The following is a 21,672-nucleotide window of genomic DNA, read 5'->3' on the forward strand; positions in this document are numbered from 1 at the left end:
TCGACCTTCATAAAGGTATCGGTTACTTCTTTTACTGATCGGCCTATGATGTCTATATCATCAGCGTAAGCAAGTAACATGTGACTATTGGTGTAGATTGTGCCACTTCTTTTGACGTTTGCCTCTCGTATAACCTTTTCTAGCAGGATGTTAAAGAGATCACACGAAAGGCTGTCTCCTTGTCTGAAACCTCTTTTGGTACCAAGCTCTTCGGAGAGGTTCTGATGACCTCGTGTCAGTTAAAGTCATTTTGCAAAGCCGGATGAGCTTTGCGGGGATACCAAATTCAGACATGGCTTGGAATACCATTGAACGCAGCGGGCTGTCGAAGGCTGCTTTATAATCGACAAAAATGTGGTAGGTGTCGATCTGCATCTCTTGGGTCTTCTCCAGGATTTGCCGCAGGGTAAATATCTGGTCAATGGCGGACTTGCCAGGTCTAAAGCCGCATTGGTATGGTCCAATTATCTCGTTGACCATAGGCTTTAGTCGTTCGCACAATATCCCTGACACGATCTTGTAGGCAATAGGGAGTAGACTTATGCCCCTATAGTTAGAGCATACAGTCTGATCTCCCTTCTTGTGGACGGGGCACAGGATACTCAGGTTCCAATCGTCGGGTACTCGTTCTTCCTGCCAGATGGTGCTAACTAGCTGATGAATACACCTTATCAGCGTGTCGCCTCCGGTTTTGAACAGCTCGGCTGGTAAGCCATCGGCTCCTGCTGCCTTATTATTCTTCAGCCGATTTATTGCTGTCTTTACCTCATCTTGGCTGGGCGGTATACATTCAATACCATCTTCCGGGATTGGGACTGTGGTATCTTCGTCGTCTTCGCTGTTATTGGATACCAACAGTTTTGAAAAATGTTCTTTCCATATCCTGAGTACACTATCTGTATCAGTTACCAAATTACCTTGCTGGTTTCTACAGGATGATGTGCCTGTACCAAAGCCATCAGTTTGATGCTTGACTCTTTGGTAGAATTTTCGGACTTCATTCTGGCTCCTGTACATCTCGATTTTTTCACACTCCCGCTTTCCCATCTCTCTCTTTTTCCTGCGGAAAAGACGTTTCTCCTCTCTCCTTTTCTACCTGTATTTCTCTCGTGCGCTACGCGTTGCTACGGATTGTAAAGTAGCCTTATATGCCGCATTTTTCTCTTCGGTGACAGCACGACACTCCTGATCATACCATGGATTCCTTGGTGGAGGCCTCTGGTATCCAAGTATGGATTTTGCGGCTGTTTGCATGGAGTGGGCAATGCTTTGCCATTGTTCTGATATGTTATCGGGATGAGGAGTGCTTTGATTAAGCAATTGGGCTAGTTGAGTGGAATATGCTGTGGCTATCTGTTGTGATTGCAGCTTGCCGATGTCTAACTTTCGTGTTGTGTCTGTTCGTATTTTGTTTGCCACGTTTAAGCGGGTGCGTACCTTGGCTGCAACATGGTAGTGGTCCGAATCAATGTTTGCGCCTCGGAACGATCGTACATCCAACACGCTCGATGAATGTCTTCCATCTATCACAACATGATCAATTTGATTACTTGTTCTTTGATCTGGAGACAGCCAGGTGCCCTTATGAATATCGAGATGATTAAATCTGGTACTGCTAACTACCATGTTTTTTGCAGCTGCAAAGTCTATCAGCCTCATACCATTGTCAGATGTTTCACTGTGGAGACTGAATTTCCCGACTGTTGGGCCAAAGATATTCTCCTTTCCAATTTTGGCATTAAAATCGCCTAGAATGATTTTAATGTCATGGGCAGGGCAACGGTCATATGTTTCTTCTAAGCGCTCGTAAAATATATCTTTGGTCTGTTCGTCCTTTTCTTCAGTGGGAGCATGAGCGCAAATAAAGCTGATGTTGAAGAATTTTGCTTTTATTCGAATTGCAGCAAGTCTTTCATTCACTGGGGTGAAGCTGGATACCAGATGTTTTAGTCTCCGACTAACTACAAATCCGCAACCAAACTCATGCTTTACGTCATGGCAGCTATAATACAGTGCGTCACCTTTAGGTGTTGTTGTGACGCCTTTCCCAATCCATCGTATTTCCTGTATGGCATTAATATCGGCCTTGTACTTTTCAAGTACGTCTGCCAATGCGAAGACTGCACCTTCTCTATAAAGAGTGCGAACATTCCAGGTACAGATTCGCAGATCATGGTCCTTAAAACGTTTGCGAGGTTCGTCAACATTAGAGGGGGTTGTTTTCCTTTTCTTTCGTTTTTTTTTCATAGTATGCTGTTTTTTCTAGGGGAGGGTTACTAACCCGACGCCCAAACCCAAGTTTTTAACGTTTTTGTGGGAGAACGCGCGGCACATGTTAGCTCACTACCTTTAACCGGTGTTAAAGGCAGTTCCCCAGGTGACACCACGGGGAGGTCAGTGTCCACTTGAGATGAAAGGGGGGCCAAGATAAATCCTGGGCTTTGCCATGTTAAAACCGGTCAGGACCGTTGCTTGGTATCTTCCATCCCCTACGTTATAAATTATCCCTGATAATTGGCGGAAATGGACATTTTAGTGTTCCGTGGCTCGAATTATTGAAATATAGCCTATGAACTCATTTAAAGTGTAGGATATAATCTTTAAAGCCTGTATTATTATCTAATATATTATCACAAATTATTCAAATATGGAACTTTGAGAAAATTCAAGTTATCGAAAATGGGACTTTTGATGTTCAATATTTCAAATGATCGAAATATCGCCCTTCGAGCACATAAAAGGTGTCGGAAGTGCTTCAATATGGTCCTTGGGGCGTTTATAAAGTACCCTAAATGGTCCTTCTAGATGTACAGTTGCATGAATTATTGAATTAGGGGCCTTCGATGTCAAATAATGTGCCTTGAAGTGTGCAGGACCTCAGAATTTGGTCCTTCGAGCAAAATAAAGGGGGCCGCAATTAATTCATTAAGTTTAGAGCTTAATTGAATTATTAAAATATGGTCCTTCGAAGGTAAACAAAGTTTCAAAAGTTCTCCTCCTTGCTGTTGATAAATGTTCTGAATGTAACCCTACAAAGTTTGCAGTGTCTCATATTATCGATATATGGTCCTTCGAGCACATAAATGGTGTCGGAAATGATTCAATTAGACGTGAATTTACTTGTATATTGAAATATGGTCTTTCGAGCGTATATTAAAATAGTCCCTCTAGGTGTGAAGTTGCATTAATTACTGAAATATGGTCCTTCGGTGTCAAAAAAGTTGCATAATAAAGCGTGGAGTGTCTCGGATTACTGAAATGTGGTCGTTTAAGCACATAAGAGGTGCCGAATTCTTTTCATTTAGGTGTGAGCTAAATCGAATTATTAAAATATGGTCCTTCGAGGATATATAAAGGTTGAAAAGCTATTTTCTCTGCTGTGTAGTTTAGTTCCTGTGTAGTTCCTGAACACAAATTAAGTTCTGGACGACGTAACCCTTGCAAGTTTGCAGTGGCTCAAATGATCGATATGTGGTGCCTCAAGCACATAAATGGCCGACACCAAGTGGTTCAATTAGGCCTGACACGTATCATTAAAATGTGGTCTTTCGGACGTGTGTAAAGTGACATAAATTACCCTTCTAAATGTACAGTTGCTTTCATTATTAAAATATGGTCCTTCGATATCAAATAATGCTGGTTATTTCAACCGTGAAGTGAACAGTATTTCCGATAATTAAAGTTTGGTCCTTCGAGTACACAAGAGGTGCCGCCTTTTTGTTGATTAAGTGTGAGCTTAATCGTATTTTTAAAATTTGGTCCTTCGAGCCTATATAGAATATCAAAGTGTACCTTCTTGGTGTGCAATGGCTTGAATTACTTGAATATTGTTCTACAACCAGACTAGGCAGGCATGCATGCCAACCATTGACTCAAATTGAGGCATGATGCTTTAATCTTAGCTTCGCATCTTAAAAAAAACTCTATCAACTTAGCGACCTTTGTACCTCCACAACCCCACTCTAATGTAGTGTCTTTTATCAAACGCCTCTGTATTTCATTTTTTCCTCGGAATTTCAATTTTCATTTAAAAGTTCACAGAACCGAAAACTCGAGCAACAACAAATGAGAGACAATTCATTGTTTGAGTGGTACGGCAAGCTTCGTTCGTTTGTTTTACCTCTACTTTTGAAAACTCTAGTGACAGACATTCATATGTCGGATCAAAGTTCAATACTTTTGGCGGCACACACAAAAGATATTGTGTTCATTGGGTATTCATTCACACAATTTAGAAGAAGAAGCAGAACCGGGAGAAGAGGTTCTAAGTACGAAACTGAATGAATTGGATCGTTTAGAACATAACCTCAAAAAAATAGCAATAATAATTTTATTTGTTTGCATTTTTAAACATGTTACTCTTTGGTCACAAAAAAAGTCAGCAGCACAAGTCAAAAGCCGAATATCGTATTTCCCATACTTCAATTCATTCGCTTGTGTGACTCGCCACACAACATCAAAAATACTTATGTGGATATGTATTTTTGCCGTTTCTTCTTAGTTCTCTGAAATGGTTTTCGCGAGAGTACGTACAAACATTTTTGCTTGGCTTTGAAAACAGCAACTCACTTTTTATGCTTGACTTGAATTCCCTTCGATTGGTTAGTTCGTTGGTTGGTTGTTGGTATGAGTTAGGCGCCTCATTATGTGGGAGCAGAGGCGTAGATAATTGGCTCGAAAGGGTGTACCTTCGAGTGGCCCGAAAGGGTGTACCTTCAAGTGTACAAAAGTTCCAAAAGTGTCCCATTTTCCAAAGAACGAAATTGATTATCCACATTATCCGAATAACGTAACGTAAATTGATTATCCACAGTACCCAAATAACTTAAATTGGTTATTCACATTAACCAAATTACGTAAATGGATTATCCATGTTATCCAAATGGCGTAAATTGTTTATCCGCGTTATCCAAGGAAAGTAAATAGATTATCCGCCTTATCCCAATAACATAAATTCATTATTCACATCATCCAAATGACATAAATTGTTTATCCACGTTATCCAAGGAACTTAAATTGATTATCCATGTTATCCAAATAACATAAATTCTTTATTCACGTTATCCAAATGACATAAATTGATTATCCGCGTTACCCAAGGAACGTAAATTCATTATCCAGGTTATCCAATAATGTTAATTGATTATACACGTTACCCAAATGACATAAATTGATTATCCACGTTATCCAAATGGCGTAAATTGATTATCCGCGTTATCCACGGAACGTTTATAGATTATCCGCCTTATCCAAATAACATCAATTCTTTATTCACGTTATCCAAATGACATAAATTGATTATCCGCGTTATCCAAATAATGAAAAATTGATTGTCCACGTTATCCCAATAATGTTAATTGATTATACACGTTACCCAAATAAAATAAATTCATTATTCTCGTTATCCAAATGACATAAATTGATTATCCGCGTTATCCAAGAAACGTATATAGATTATCCGCCTTATCCAAATAACATCAATTCGTTATTCACGTTATCCAAATAACATAAATTGATTATCCGCGTTATCCAAGGAACGTAAATTTTATTATCCACGTTATCCAAATAACGTTAATTGATTATACACGTTATCCAAATAACTAAATTGATTATCCACGTTATCCAAATAGCGTAGATTGATTATCCGCGTTATCCAAGGGACGTATGTAGATTATCCACCTTATCCAAATAACATGAAATCATTATTCACGTTATCCAAATGTCATAAATTGATTATCCGCGTTATACAAGTAAAGTAAATTTATTATCCAAGTTATCCAAATACCTTAAATTGATTTTAGAAGTTATCCAAACAGCCTAAATTGATTATCCACGTTATCCAAATAACGTATATTGAATATCCACGTTATCTGAATAATGTAAATTGATTATCCACTTTATCCAATAACGTAAATATGTTATCCTCATTATCCAAATAATGTGAATTGATTATCCACGTTATCTAAATAGCGAATATTGATTATCCACTTTATAAAGTGATTATCCATGTTATTCAAATAGCGTAAATTGATTATCCACGTTATCCAAATAATGTAAATTGGTTATCCACATTATCCAAATAACGTAAATTGATTATCCACGTAATCTAAATAGCGAAGATTAATTATCCACGTTATATAGATAGCGAAGATTGATTATCCGCATTATCAAAATAACGAAAATCGATAATCCGCTTTATAATGTGATTATCCACGTTATCCAAATAACGTAAATTGATTATCCACGTTATCCGAATAACGTAAATTGATTATCCACGTTATCTAAATAACGTAAATTGGTTATCCACATTATCCAAATGACGTGAATTGATTATCCACGTTATCTAAAGGACGAAAATCGATTGTCCACTTTATAAAGTGACTATCTATGTTATCCAAATAGCGTAAATTGATTATCCACGTTATCCAAATAATGTAAATTTATTATCCACGTTACCTAAATAACGAAAATTGGGTATCCACATTATCCAAATGACGTGAATTGATTATTCACGTTAACTTAAGGACAAAAATCAATGATCCATTTTATAAAGTGATTATCCATGTTATCCAAATAACGTAAATTGGTTTTCCACATTATACAAATAACGTGAATTGATTATCCACGTTATCCAAATAATGTAAATTGATTATCCACGTTATCTAGATAGCGAAGATTGATTATCCGCGTTATCAAAATTACGAAAATCGATTATCCGCTTTATAAAGTGATTATCCACGTTATCCAAATAACGTAAATTGATTATCCACGTTATCCGAATAACGTAAATTGATTATCCACGTTATCTAAATAACGTAAATTGATTATCCACGTTATCCGAATAACGTAAATTGATTATCCACGTTATCTAAATAACGTAAATTGGTTATCCACATTATCCAAATGACGTGAATTGATTATCCACGTTATCTAAAGGACGAAAATCGATTGTCCACTTTATAAAGTGATTATCTATGTTATCCAAATAGCGTAAATTGATTATCCACGTTATCCAAATAATGTAAATTTATTATCCACGTTACCTAAATAACGAAAATTGGTTATCCACATTATCCAAATGACGTGAATTGATTATTCACGTTAACTTAAGGACAAAAATCAATGATCCATTTTATAAAGTGATTATCCATGTTATCCAAATAACGTAAATTGGTTTTCCACATTATACAAATAACGTGAATTGATTATCCACGTTATCCAAATAATGTAAATTGATTATCCACGTTATCTAAATAGCGAAGATTGATTATCTGCGTTATCCAAACAACGAAAATCGATTATCCACTTTATAAAGTGATTATCCGCGTTATCCAAATAGCGTAAATTGATTTTGCACGTTATCCAAATAACGTAAATTGGTTATCCAAGTTATTCAAATAACGTAAATTGATAATCCACGTTATCCAAGTAACGTAAATTGATTATCCACGTTATCCAAGTAACGTAAATTGATTATCCACGTTATCTACATAGCGAAGATTGATTATCCGCGTTATCTAAAGGACGAACATCGACTATCCACTTTATAAAGTGATTATCTATGTTATCCAAATAGCGTAAATTGATTATCCACGTTATTCAAATAACGAAAATCGATTATCCACGTTATCCAAATATCGTAAATTGATTATCCACATTATTCAAATAATGTGAATTGATTATCCGCAGTACCCAAATAACGTAAATTGGTTATCCACATTATCCAAAGAACGTAAATCGATTATCCACGTTATCCAAATATCGTAAATTGATTATCCACATTATCCAAATAATCTAAATTGATTATCCACATAATCCAAATAGCGTAAATTGATTATCCGCCTTATCCAAATAACGTAAATTCATTATTAACGTTATACAAATGATATAAATAGATTATCCACGTTATCCAAGGAACTTAAGTGGATAAATAATAATACACATAATAAAAATAGCTTGAATTGATTATCCACGTTATCCAACTAAAGTAATCGGGTTATCCGCATTATCATGAATTGATGATCAAATATCATGAATTGATTATCCGCAGTACCCAAATAACGTAAATTGGTTATCCACATTATCCAAATAACGTAAATCGATTATACACATTATCCAAATAACGTAAATTGATTATCCACGTTATTCAAATAACGAAAATCGATTATCCACGTTATCCAAATAGTGTAAATTGATTATCCACATTATCCAAATAATGTGAATTGATTATCTACGTTATCTAAATGCGAAGATTGATTATCCGCGTTATCTAAAGGACAAAAATCGACTATCCACTTTATAAATTGATTATCTATGTTATCCAAATAGCGTAAATTGATTATCCACGTTATTCAAATAACGAAAATCGATTATCCACGTTATCCAAACATGGTAAGTTGATTATCTACATTATCCCAATAATGTAAATTGATTAACCACATTATCCAAATAGCGTAAATCTATTATCCACGTTATTCAAATAACGAAAATCGATTATCCACGTTATCCAAACATGGTAAGCTGATTATCCACATTATCCAAATAATGTAAATTGATTAACCACATTATCCAAATAGCGTTAATCGATTATCCGCCTTATCCAAATAACGTAAGTTCATTATTAACGTTATCCAAATGACATAAATTGATTATCCACATTGTTCAAGGAACTTAAATGGATTATCTACGTTATCCAAATAACTTAAATTAATAATACACATTATCAAAATAGCTTGAATTGGTTACCACGTTATCTAACTAAATTAATCGGATTATCCGCATTATCCAGATGTAATAAATTGCTTATCTATATTATCCCAATAACGTAAATCAATTATCCGCATTATCCAAATATCACAGACTGATTATCCGCATTATCCAATTAAAGTAAATTTGTTATCCACGCCTATAAAATTTACCAAACTACACCAGAACTCCCATTCCTCCACCAAAAAAACTTTGCTGCGCTACTGTTTGAAGCTTCTTTTTGTCGGTCTCGTTTTTGCGATCACTTTTTTTGTTGCTGTTTTTAAACGCCAACATACATATGTTGCTTTTTTGCCTGTTCTGTGCTGCTGCTTCTGTTGTTGTATTTATGTACTTTACTCCACAATACAAGTTGTATGTCGGCTTGTCTACCGGTTGGTCGGTCTGACTGCCTCCCAGTCTGTCAGCCAGTTAGTCAAATAGTCTTTGCGTCTAGTGCGTTTATTTATGTGCCGGTCTGAATAACCTGCTGGCTGGCTGCTTGTGTTTGGTTGCTTGATGTGCTGACTGACTCTCCCGGCCTGGTTAGGTATACGGCAGTGGCTTTGCTGCTTCTTCTGTGCTCTACAGCAAAGTAATGCATTAAACATTTTTGTTGTTTTTGGTTATGTGTGTTTCGGTGTGTGTCGATCGCTCCACTCCAAAAACACAGCTCCCCAAATGTGGAATTTTTTTTTGAATTTAGTTTACTTTTGAACGCTAACCTCAACGCACCTCGTACGAAAGCGGTAAAAATTGCGCGCGCTCCTACGTAGTCATCATTGTCGTCGTCAGTGTCAAGAGTGATTAATGCAAAGAAAACAACAACAACAGAAACTGCGATTTTTTTGAAATTTGTTTAAATGAGAAGAAGAAGAAAAAAGTTTATGCTATTCTTTTAAGTTTTATATTTTTTTTTCTAAATATATTTCTATATATCTGTGTCTGTGTGTGTGTTTTGTTGTATATCAAAAGCTATACGAATTTTTTGAAGAAAAAAAAGTGAATTTCGAATTTCATCACAAAATCAAATATTTTGGGTAATATGAAAAAAAGTGCAACGCCACTGCTGCAAGTGTGGTGGTTTCTAGAAAAATGCTTTGGAGAAGTGAAAAGAATATATTTCAAAATGAAACATTTATAAAATTTATTTATAAATAAATCTATTTGTAAGAAATGCAGAAAAATTTCTAAAGTGTCTTTTTAGTATTGCGTTTTGAAAATTTGTGAAATAATATTAGAAATCTCAATGGCCTCTGTATCTCTTTATATATAATTTGTGTTTCAAAATCCTAAGTTTTGAATGCATTTGTGAAAGAAGGCAATAATATTTGATTCCAATAGCTTCGAATTCCAGCAATTCAAAAGATATGGCAACATCATACCAGCTAGTTGAGCATTATTTTGTTGACAAACAGCTGACTGGCCGGCTTGGTGATGAAGGCGTTCTTCATTTTTGTGCCAAAATCTGAAACTGTAAGCTCAAAATATAAAAAAAATTATATACTACATTTTGCTTATTTTTTCTGTATTGCTGGATTTGAAATTTGTAATTGCATTTTTTCAATGATTCGGTTAGATGTCTAGGTTATGGAGAAATATATCGTACTTTACACTCAGAGAAAGTGAGATGAATTCGCGTTGCCTCTCTCTTAAATCGAAATGAAACTATAGTTAAGAAAATAATAATAAATAATAAATAAAATAATATCCAAATGACATAAAAACATTATTAATGATATCGGAATAACGTAAAACCTTTATCCGCGTTATCCAATTGACGTACAAATTTTGTCCGCGTTATTCACTTGACGTGGAAACATTATCTAATTTTTCTAATAAAGTAGAAACTTTTATTAACGTTATATAAATGTCGTAAAACCTTATCCGCGTTATCCAGATTTCGTTAAATTCTTATCCGAGAGATGCACATGACGTAAATGTCTAATTCTGGGCATCCAAGTGATATCAAGGCTTTATCTCCGTATTTTAAAAGGGGTAAAAATATTATCTGCATTGTCCAAGTAACGTAAAAATTTTATTCACCTTCTAAAATTTATCCGCTGTATCAAAATGGCGTAAAAACATTATCCAAGCAACGTTAATGTACTTATTCACGCTTTAACAAATTTTGTAAAAACATCCACGTTGTCCAAATGTCGTAAAATATTATCCGCATTATCCAAGTCACGTAAAAGGGTGTATTCACCTTCTACAAATGTCATAAAAACATTATCCACGTTATCCAATTGGCGTAAAAACATTATCCGCATTATCGAAATAACATAAGAAGTCTATTCACCTTCTACGAATGTCATAAAAACATTATCCACGTTATCCGAATGACGTAAAAACATTTTCCGCATTATGCAAGTAACGTTAAAAGATTATCCACGTTATCCAAATGACGTAAAAACATTTTCGACGTTATCCAAATGAAGTAAACACATTATCCACATACTCTAAGTGTCATAACATATTATCCACTCTATCCAAATGGCGTTTAAACATTATCCACGTTATCCAATTGACGTAAACACTTTATCCACATACTCTAAGTGTCATAACATATTATCCACTATATCCAAATGACGTTTAAACATTATCCACGTTATCCAATTGACGTAAACACTTTATCCACATAATCGAAATGGCATAAATAAATTATCCACTTTGTCCAAAGAACATAAATTTATTATCCACGTTATCCAAATGACATAAAACCATTATCCGCATTATCCCAGTAAAGTAAAAAGTCTATTCACCTTCTACAAATGTTGTAAAAACATTATCCACGTTATCCAAATGACGTAAACACTTTATCCACATAATCGAAATGGCATAAACAGATTATCCACGTTATTCAAATTGCATATAAACAGTTTCCACGTTATCCAAAGAACTTAAATTGATTATCCACGTTATCCAAATGACGTAAAAAGATTATCCAAGTAACGTACAAAGTTTATTCATCTTTTACAAAAGTCTTAGACACATTATCCACGTTATTCGAATGGTGTAAAAACATTATTCGCATTATCTGTGTAACGAAAAAAAGTATATTCACCTTCTACAAATGTCGTAGAAACATTATCCACCTTATCCAAATGTCGTAGAAACATTATCCGTATTATCCAAGTTAAGTAAAACGTCAATTCACATTTTTCAAATGTCGTAAACACATTATCCGCTTTATCCAAACGCTGAAAACCCCTTATCGACGTTGTCAAAAGACCATAAAATTTATTATCCACTTTATCCAAAGAGCATAAAGTGATTATCCACGTTATTTAAATAGCTTAAATTGATTATCCAAGATATCCAAATGTTGTAAAAGCTTTATCCACATTATCCAAATTACATAAACAGATTATACTCGTTATCCAAATGACGTAAAAACATTATCCACATTATCTGAATAACGTAAATTGATTATACCTGTTATCCATTAACATAAATTTGTTATCCACGTTATCCAAATAACGTAAATTAATTATCCCCGTTATCCAAATTTGGTAAAATGATTATCCACAATGTTCAAATAACGTAAATTGATTATCCACATTACTTAAATAATGTTAATAGATTATCTGTGTTATCCAGTATCGTAAATTGGTTATCCACTTTATGCAAATATCGTAACTTTATTATCGATATTGTCTAAATAATGTAAATTGGTTATCCACATTATCCAAATAGCATAAATTGATTGGATAATCATCCTATCCAAATACGAATAATTGATTATCCACATTATCCAAATAACGTAAGCTGATTATCCCATTATTAAAGTAACGTAATTGATTATCGAAATAGCATAAATTGATTATTCTAGTTATCCCATTTTATCCAAATAACGTAAATTGATTATCCACGTTATCCAAATAGCGTAAATTGGTTATCGACTTTAGCCAAATAGCATAAATTGATTATTCTAGTTATCTCAATGTGATTAATTGATTATCCACATTATCCAAATAATGTAAATTAATTATTCACGTTATCCAAATAGCGTAAATTGGTTATCCACTTTATCCAAATAGCTCAAATTGATTATTCTAGTTATCCCAATGTGATTAATTGGTTATCCACATTATTCAAATAACGTAAATTGGTTATCCACGTTATCCAAATGTCATTAATTGATTATGTAAGTTATCCAAATGTGATTTATTGAATATGCACATTACCCAAATAACTAAACTCCTTCATTACTGTTATCCAATACCGAAAATTGGTTTATCCACCTTATCCAAATAGCATAAATTGATTATCCACATTATCCAAATAACGTAAACTGATTATCTACATTATCTAACTAAGGTGAATTGGTTATCCACATTATCCAAATAACGTAAATTGATTATCCATGTCATACAATAACGTAAATTGGTTATCCACGTTATCCAAATGCCATTAAGTGATTATCTAAGTTATCCAAATGTGATTTATAGATTATGCACATTACCCAAATAACTTAACTCCTTCATCACTGTTATCCAATAACTTAAATTTGTTTATCCACGTTATCCAAATAGCATAAATTGATTATTCAAGTTATCAAAATTTATCCAATTTTTATCCAAATATCGTAAACTGATTATCCCTTTATTAAAATAACGTACATTGATTATCCCTGTTATCCAAATAATGTGTTAATTATCCAAGTTATTCTAATGTGATTTATTGATTATCCACTTTATCCAAATAGAGTAAATTGGTTATCCACGTTATCCAAATAGCATAAATTGATTATCCAAGATATCCAAACGTGATTAATTGATTATCCACATTATCCAAATATCGTAAACTGATTATCCACATTATCCAAATAACTAAAATTGATTATCCATGTCATACAATAACGTAAATTCGTTAACCACGTTATCCAAATAGCATAAATTGATTATCCAAGTTATCCAAATTCCATTAATTGATTATCCACATTATCCAAATAACGTAAACTGATTATCCCTTTATTAAAGTAACGTAAATTGATTATCCCTGTTATCCAAATAGCATGAATTGATTATCCAAGTTATCCAAATGTGATTTATTGATTATCCACGTTATCCAAATTGCGTAAATTGATTATCCACGTTATCCAAATAGCATAAATTGATTATCCAAGATATCCAAACGTGATTAATTGATTATCCACATTATCCAAATATCGTAAACTGATTATCCACATTATCCAAATAACTAAAATTGATTATCCATGTCATACAATAACGTAAATTCGTTAACCACGTTATCCAAATAGTATGAATTGATTATCCAAGTTATCCAAATTCCATTAATTGATTATCAACATTATCCAAATATCGTAAACTGATTATCCCTTTATTAAAATAACGTACATTGATTATCCATGTTATCCAAATAATGTGTTGATTATCCAAGTTATTCTAATGTGATTTATTGATTATCCACTTTATCCAAATAGAGTAAATTGGTTATCCACGTTATCCAAATAGCATAAATTGATTATCCAAGATATCCAAACGTGATTAATTGATTATCCACATTATCCAAATATCGTAAACTGATTATCCACATTATCCAAATAACTAAAATTGATTATCCATGTCATACAATAACGTAAATTCGTTAACCACGTTATCCAAATAGCATAAATTGATTATCCAAGTTATCCAAATTTAATTAATTGTTTATCCACATTATCCAAATATCGTAAACTGATTATTCCTTTATTAAAATAACGTAAATTGATTATCCCTGTTATCCAAATAGTATGAATTGATTATCCAATTTATCCAAATGTGATTTATTGATTATCCACGTTATCCAAATTGCGTAAATTGATTATCCACGTTATCCAAATAGCGTAAATTGGTTATCCACTTTATCCAAATAGCATAAATTGATTATTCCAGTTATCCCAATGTGATTAATTGATTATCCACATTATCCAAACAATGTAAACTGATTATCCACTTTATCAAAACAGTATAAATTTATTATCCAAGTTATCCAAATGCGATTAAGTGATTATCCACATTATCCAAATAACATAAATTGATTATCCATGTCATACAATAACATAAATTTTTTATCCACTTTATCCAAATAGCATAAATTCTTTATCCCAGCTATCAAAATTCGATTAATTGATTATCAACATTATCCAAATAACGTAAACTGATTATCCCTTTATTAAAATAAGGTAAATTTATTATCCCTGTTATCCAAATAGCACGAATTGATTATCCAAGTTATCCAAATGTGATTTATTGATTATTCACATTATCCAAATATTGTAAATTGATTATCCACGTTATCCAAATAGCGTAAATTGGTTATCCACTTTATCCAAATAACGTAAACTGATTATTCCTTTATTAAAATAAGGTAAATTTATTATCCCTGTTATCCAAATAGCACGAATTGATTATCCAAGTTATCCAAAAGTGATTAATTGATTATCCACATTATTCAAATAACGTAAACTGATTATCCACTTTATCCAAAAAGCATAAATTTATTATCCAAGTTATCCAAATGCGATTAAGTGATTATCCACATTATTCAAATAAGTTAAATTGATTATCTTCATTATAAAAAAACCTAAACTGATTATCCGTGTTATCCAAGAACGTAAATTTGTTATGCACGTTATCCAAATAGCGTAAAATGATTATCCACGTTATCCCAATTTGATTAATTCATTATCCACATTATCCATATAGCATTTAAGATTATCCACGTTATCCAATTATAATAAATTGATTATCCATGTACACAGCGTAAATTATCCGCTTTATCCAATATAATATCCCAGCCGGAAAATTTTTCTTTATTATTTTTTTATGACGTTTCTTCACATTTCAATATCTTGGCACTTTTCTTTTTTTATTTTTTCTTGAATTTCCCTAACATTCCCCTAAATATATCTCAAAAAGTTTTTGTTTTGTTTTTTTCCAGTGTATCTCTGGAATTTATCAATGGAAAATTTTCTGACACATTGACTAAAAAAATGGCTCGCTCTCCTCTCTCTCTTCACACCTACCTCTTGGGTGGCTCTATGCCGCCGCCTATTCCTATTATCCGTTGGTGGTAATCCCACAGAAGAAGCTTCTCATGGTTTGCCACTTTACTCCTCTTCATGCTTACCACCAGCAGCAGAAGCAACCAATAATGAATTTCATCATTCCTGCATGAAATATTATGCTGTCTCACAGACACGGAGCTTGGCATAGGTAGGTGTCTGTCTGTGTATTGGTGTTAGCTTATCAATGGAAAATTTTCAGCAATATTCTTTACCCTTTGCAACCCGTTGTTGTACATTTTGCCGCGTCTTGCTTGGGTTGCTTCTCAAAACCAAAGTTAGCCAAAGGCAGACACAGGCATGCAGCCAGCCAGCCAGTAATCCAAAAGACCAGCCCACAAAAAAATATGCTGCTCAAAGCCCTCTTCTTGTACTTGTACACTTTTTGTACCCCCTCTCTACTTATTTGCCTTGCTTGCTGGTATGCTCTTTAATGTTGCTGCTTGTTTAAAATAGTTGTTGGTGCCAAAAAAAAAAAAAAAACTTTTCTTGGCGTCTCCTCGACTTGCTGCCAACCAACACTCAGCAGCAGTACTAAGAAGCTTGAAATAATGCTTAGCAAAAAAAGAAAACCACAAAACCAGACTTGCAAAAATGTGACTTATTTAACATCGTTTGAATGGATGAGTTGTTTGTTGTTCTTGTTGTTTTCTTAATCATCATTATGATGGTGATGATGATCATCATCTCCGTTTTTTGTTTCGTTTTTTTACGGGTTTCAGGTTTCTGTTCCAAACCACCCATAACGTTATTTTATTGATGACGTTTGAAAAAGGCGCGCGTGCTCTCTAGAGGTTTCAAAAAGTTATAGCCAATAAATTGAATTTTTCTTGGTAGTGCACTTTTTTTGTTTCAGTGCCTGCTGCTGCTGATTTATTTTTCGTTCCATAGAATTATCGAAGGGGATTTTTGCGAATTTTTCCCTTTTTTGAGGATGACAGATATTGGTAATTTTGTTGTAAGATGTATGGGTAAGAGGTAATAAAGCATGTATGATCATGTTGATAGTCTGAGATGCATTACGCAGGCTTGGTTTGGTGGAAGGTTCCAATGACATATCAAAGCCAAGGTTCTAAAGTCCCTATTTACATTAGGCGAGTTTACTTGTGGCAATTGTCAGTTTGTTGGTGAGAGAGGGGGCTGAGAGGCAAAGGGTTGCCATATGCCTCACCTCTCTCTCCATCAAACTGACAATTGCCGCAAGTAAACTCGCCTAATGTAAATTGGGACAAATTTAGGGCAATGCCTGGAGTAAAAATTCCACTCCAAGGTGGGAGCCTTTTTTTGGCGTTGTTGTGACGCCATTCCTTCACATTTCCTATAAGGTTACCTCCTTATATATAAGGTTACCTCCTTATATAAGGTTACCTCCTTATATATAAGGTTACCTCCTTATATATAAGGTTACCTCCTTATATAAGGTTACCTCCTTATATATAAGGTTACCTCCTCTCTGTTCAACTAAATCCGAAATTCCATTACCTGTAACTTCTTTGTATAAAGTCTGGAAATTCTAGGTTACCTTTCAGGTGCTCCACTTCTTGGCCTTCTCTTCCAAAAATTCCCATCAATTCAAAACAAGCCAAGTTGGAGATTTTTCTAGTTCAACTGCTTTCTACCAGTTTTTTTTTCTGTCTTCTATAATTATCTTTAAGAAGCCACAAAAATTTTGTTAATTAAAACAAACGCCGCATTTTTTTAATTGAATTTTATTTTTATGACTCTCGGGCAGTTTTAATTGTTCTTACCTTCACTCTTTTAGAGTAGGGATTGTTGTTGTTGCTATTTTTGCAATTTAAAACAGGTTTAGAAACCCCTAATCCACAAATAGCTAGACTTGAGCTCTCGCCCCCCTTGCACTCCCTCTCCTACTCACTCTCTCTCTTTGAGGCACACCTCCTCATTACGGTAACATCTCATATTTCTATTGAGAAGATGAGTTCAGATGGTGAGCCCTCTTTCGCTCATTATAAAAATAATGCTCTCTCTTGTCTTTTCCTTTCTCTTAGGAATTTAGATTTATGCTCTGTTATGTTGCTTTGGTTTTATTATGCGTGTTTTTTTTTTTTTTTTTGCATTAAGACAATTTTTATTACAGCGCGTGGCAAACCCCTTTCGATTTCCACCCGGCCCCCCTTGCATGCTAAATATGTTTGCGAATATTTGATCGTCTTTTTTGTTGGTTTTATGAATCGCTAGCAGGCAATGCCTACAACCATGAGTAAGCATTTACGTTGGCGTCCTCGTCATCAATGGGTAGAAGAGAGATGGTATTAGTGTGTGTGCGTGTGAATATGAATATGTTTCTTGTACAGTGAGGTTAAAAATTGTTGCAAAAAAAAAAAAATCGCTAAAAATTAGACAAAAATCAAGATTTTTTCAGGTTTGAAAATGGTACCAATTTGAGCTCATCAAAGGTACCACAAGTGAATTTTGAATGGTCCTTTAAGTATTTGAAATGGTCCTTCTACGTGTGAATTGCCATAAACTTTTCGGTGCCAGAAGAGAATTTTAAAATGATCCCTTGAGTATTTGAAATTATCCTTCTACAAGTGCATTGTCTTCAACTTATCGGATATTGACTTTTAATTCAATTCATTTGATGAAAGCAAAAACAAACCACATTTTATCATATCGCAAATCCCCATTAGGATGGATTTATGCGGAAGAATCTTTAATAGATATTTAAAAAAACCCCCAATCTACCAAAATTGTTCATCAAACCCCAGTATTTTCTATCTAAAATCCCCAGATTTTCTTAACTCCAAAACTTGCTAACAAGAAAAAAAAATTATCCCATAATTTGCACATGCATTTTTCCCCAGCAAGAAACCACAGAAATGAAAATGCATAAATATCTGTCTGTCTGCCCAAAAGACGGCAGGAAAAAAAACTATGAAGGCGTCGGGGACGCATAAAAATGACGCCAAGAAAACCAGAACATAGACTACCCTAAACCAAAAAAAAAAAAACTTTGGGAAATGGAATGGAAAATTCCATTAAAACGTCACCACAAGTCGCGTTTTTTTTTTGCTTCGTTGTCGTTAGCTCGTTATGTTTCGCTGGGCGATCGATGAGTATGCAAACTGAAAAAAAAAACTAAAAAAAAAGAAATACAAAAATGAAAAATACCAATTCGAAAGGGTAACCAAGCAAAATGTGATGGGTTATGAACAAATTTAAAAACAGTAATTAGTGGAGAAAATTTAGAATGGTAAAATTGTGGCGTGGTTTCGGATTTCGCCACAGAACTCATCAAGAACTGATGTGGACTTATGAAAGTAGTTGTTTCTAATTATTCTGATGAGAATTACTCTAATATTTTTATTTTTTAACATTATTACTTATTTTTACTGTGTTCTAAAATTTTTTAGTTATTTTATTGGATTTTAGATTTTTATGATTTTCAGATTTTTATACCCTACACCACACAGTGGTAAGGGGTATTATGTCTTTGTGCATTTGTATGTAACATACAAAAGGAAACGAAATAGACCCACAGTTCCTTTTGGGGATATACATATAAACACTTTCTGAGTCGATTTATGAGTGTCCGTCCGTCTGTCTGCCTGTCTGTCCGTACGTCTGTCCATGTATTTTTGTTCGCAACATACAGGTCGCATTTTTTGTCCGATTCAGCTGAAAATTGTGGACTACAACTTTTTTAGCCATAGGAAGAACGCTATCGCTTTTGGTGAAAATCGGTTCAGATTTGGATATAGCTCCCATATATATTTTCGCCAGATTTCACGTATTTGCTGCACCAAACACGCTATATACGTCCAATTTTGATGAAACTTTGAATGTGTGACTGAATTTTGTCTACAAATAAGTGTGCCAAATTATATCGAAATCGGTCCGGATTTGGATATAGCTCCCATATATATTTTCGGCCGATTTCACGTATTTCCTGTACCACACACGCTATATATGTCCGATTTCGATGAAATTTGGAATGTGTGACTGAATTCAGTATAGAAATAAATGAGCCAAATTATATCGAAATCGGTTCAGATTTGGATATAGCTCCCATGTATATGTTCGCCCGATTTCACGTATTTGCTGCAACAAACACGCTATATACGTCCGATTTTGATGAAATTTGGAATGTTTGACTGAATTCGGTCCAGAAATAAGTGTGCCAAATTATATCGAAATCGGTTCCGATTTGGATGTAGCTCCCATATATATTTTCGGCCGATTTCGTGTATTTTCTGCACCAAACACGATATATAAGTCCGATTTCAATGATATTTGGAATGTGTGACTGAATTCGGTCTAGAAATAAGTGTGCCAAATTATATCAAAATCGGTTAACATCTGGATATAGCTCCGATTTATATTTTACATATTCACAGTGGTGTAGGGTATCATATAGTCGGCCCCGCCCGACTTTGATCCTTTCCTTACTGTTTTTTTTTATAATTTTTTTTTATTTTTATAAAATTATTATTGTTATTTTTGAGTTTTTATTTAGATTGTCTTAATTTTAAATATTTCTATTAATATTTTATTACTTGTTTGATCTTTTTATTTTTTTTATAATTAGTTATTTCTTATTATTTTTTAATTTTTTATCTTTTTTTTAATTTTATCTTTATTAATTTTATTTTATTATATGTGTAATTTTTTCGTTGCATATTTATTTCATTGCAATTTGGAAACTTTTATGCCTTTTTAAATATTATTAATTATTTACTTTTTATATTTCTTATAAATTATGTATTTATTCATTTATTTATTTATTTATTTATTTATTTATTTATTTATTTATTTATTTATTTATTTATTAATTAATTTATTTATTTATTTATTTATTTATTTATTTATTTATTTATTTATTTATTTATTTATTTATTTATTTATTTATTTATTTATTTATTTATTTATTTATTTATTTATTTATTTATTTATTTATTTATTTATTTATTTATTTATTTATTTATTTATTTATATATTTATTTTATTTATTTATTTATTTATTTATTTATTTATGTATTTATTTATATATTTATTTATTTATTTGGTTATTTATTTAATATTTTTTTATTAATATTTATTTATTTATATTTTTATATTTATATTTTTTATACATTTTTTTATAATATTTTATTTTTTAATATTGCTATTTTAATTTTTTGTGTTTTCTGTATTTATTCATTTAATTTTCTTAATTTATTTATTTTTGTAATTTGTTTAACTTTTTCATTAATTATTTATTTTATTGGAAATTTTATTATCTATATGTTATAATTTTATTTTTTCTTATTAATTTTTATTTATTTAATTTGCTATTTATCTTGATTTTTATTTTTTATATAACAAGAAAAAATAAAATTATAAAATATAGATAATAAAATTTCCAATTTGAAATAAAATAAATAACTAATGAAAAAATTAAACAAATAAGAAAATAAGTTAAGAAAAAATAAGACAAAAGATAATAAAAATTACAAAAATAAATATAATATATCAAATAAATAAAAAAATAACAAAAAAGTAATAAAAATATTATAATTAAATAACTGAAAAAAATTAAATGAAAAATGAATTTTCGTTTCATATTAATTATTTATTTCCGATAATTTTTCATTTCCGAACTAAATCACAAAAATACATTTTTATTTTTTCTTAATTTTTTAAGTTTTTCTTATTTATTTTTATTTTTTATAACTTGTATTTATTTGTATTTTTTTATTTTCATTTTTTCTTCTTAATTTTTATTTATTTAAATTTGCTATACATTTATCTTGATTTTTATTTTTTTATATAACAAGAAAAAATAAAATTATAAAATATACTTACTTAATAAAATAAATAAGTATTGGAAAAATTAAACAAATAACAAAATAAAT

General features: G+C 32.3%; 1 protein-coding gene and 1 long non-coding RNA gene across 3 annotated transcripts in view; one reads left to right on the forward strand and one right to left on the reverse strand.

The window, feature by feature from the left end:
* The first annotated feature begins 339 nt into the window (after nt 1-339).
* LOC141399960 (uncharacterized) overlaps nt 340-21,672 on the forward strand; it is a 151,590-nt gene continuing 130,257 nt past the window's right edge. For both annotated transcript variants that reach the window (XM_073979340.1, XM_073979343.1), the window contains exon 1: nt 340-9,785. The gene's annotated coding sequence lies outside the window, so the exon portion shown is untranslated. The remainder of the gene's footprint in view (nt 9,786-21,672) is intronic.
* Nucleotides 16,302-19,339, reverse strand: LOC141399983 (uncharacterized). Its single transcript, XR_012412045.1, has 2 exons — nt 17,027-19,339; nt 16,302-16,898 (listed from the first exon to the last, which is right to left on the reverse strand). It is a non-coding gene; the product is annotated as an uncharacterized lncRNA (long non-coding RNA).

The sequence above is a fragment of the Musca autumnalis genome, unplaced genomic scaffold (assembly GCF_047663935.1).
Source record: "Musca autumnalis isolate F117 unplaced genomic scaffold, ASM4766393v1 scaffold_3, whole genome shotgun sequence".
Classification (NCBI taxonomy): domain Eukaryota; kingdom Metazoa; phylum Arthropoda; class Insecta; order Diptera; family Muscidae; genus Musca; species Musca autumnalis.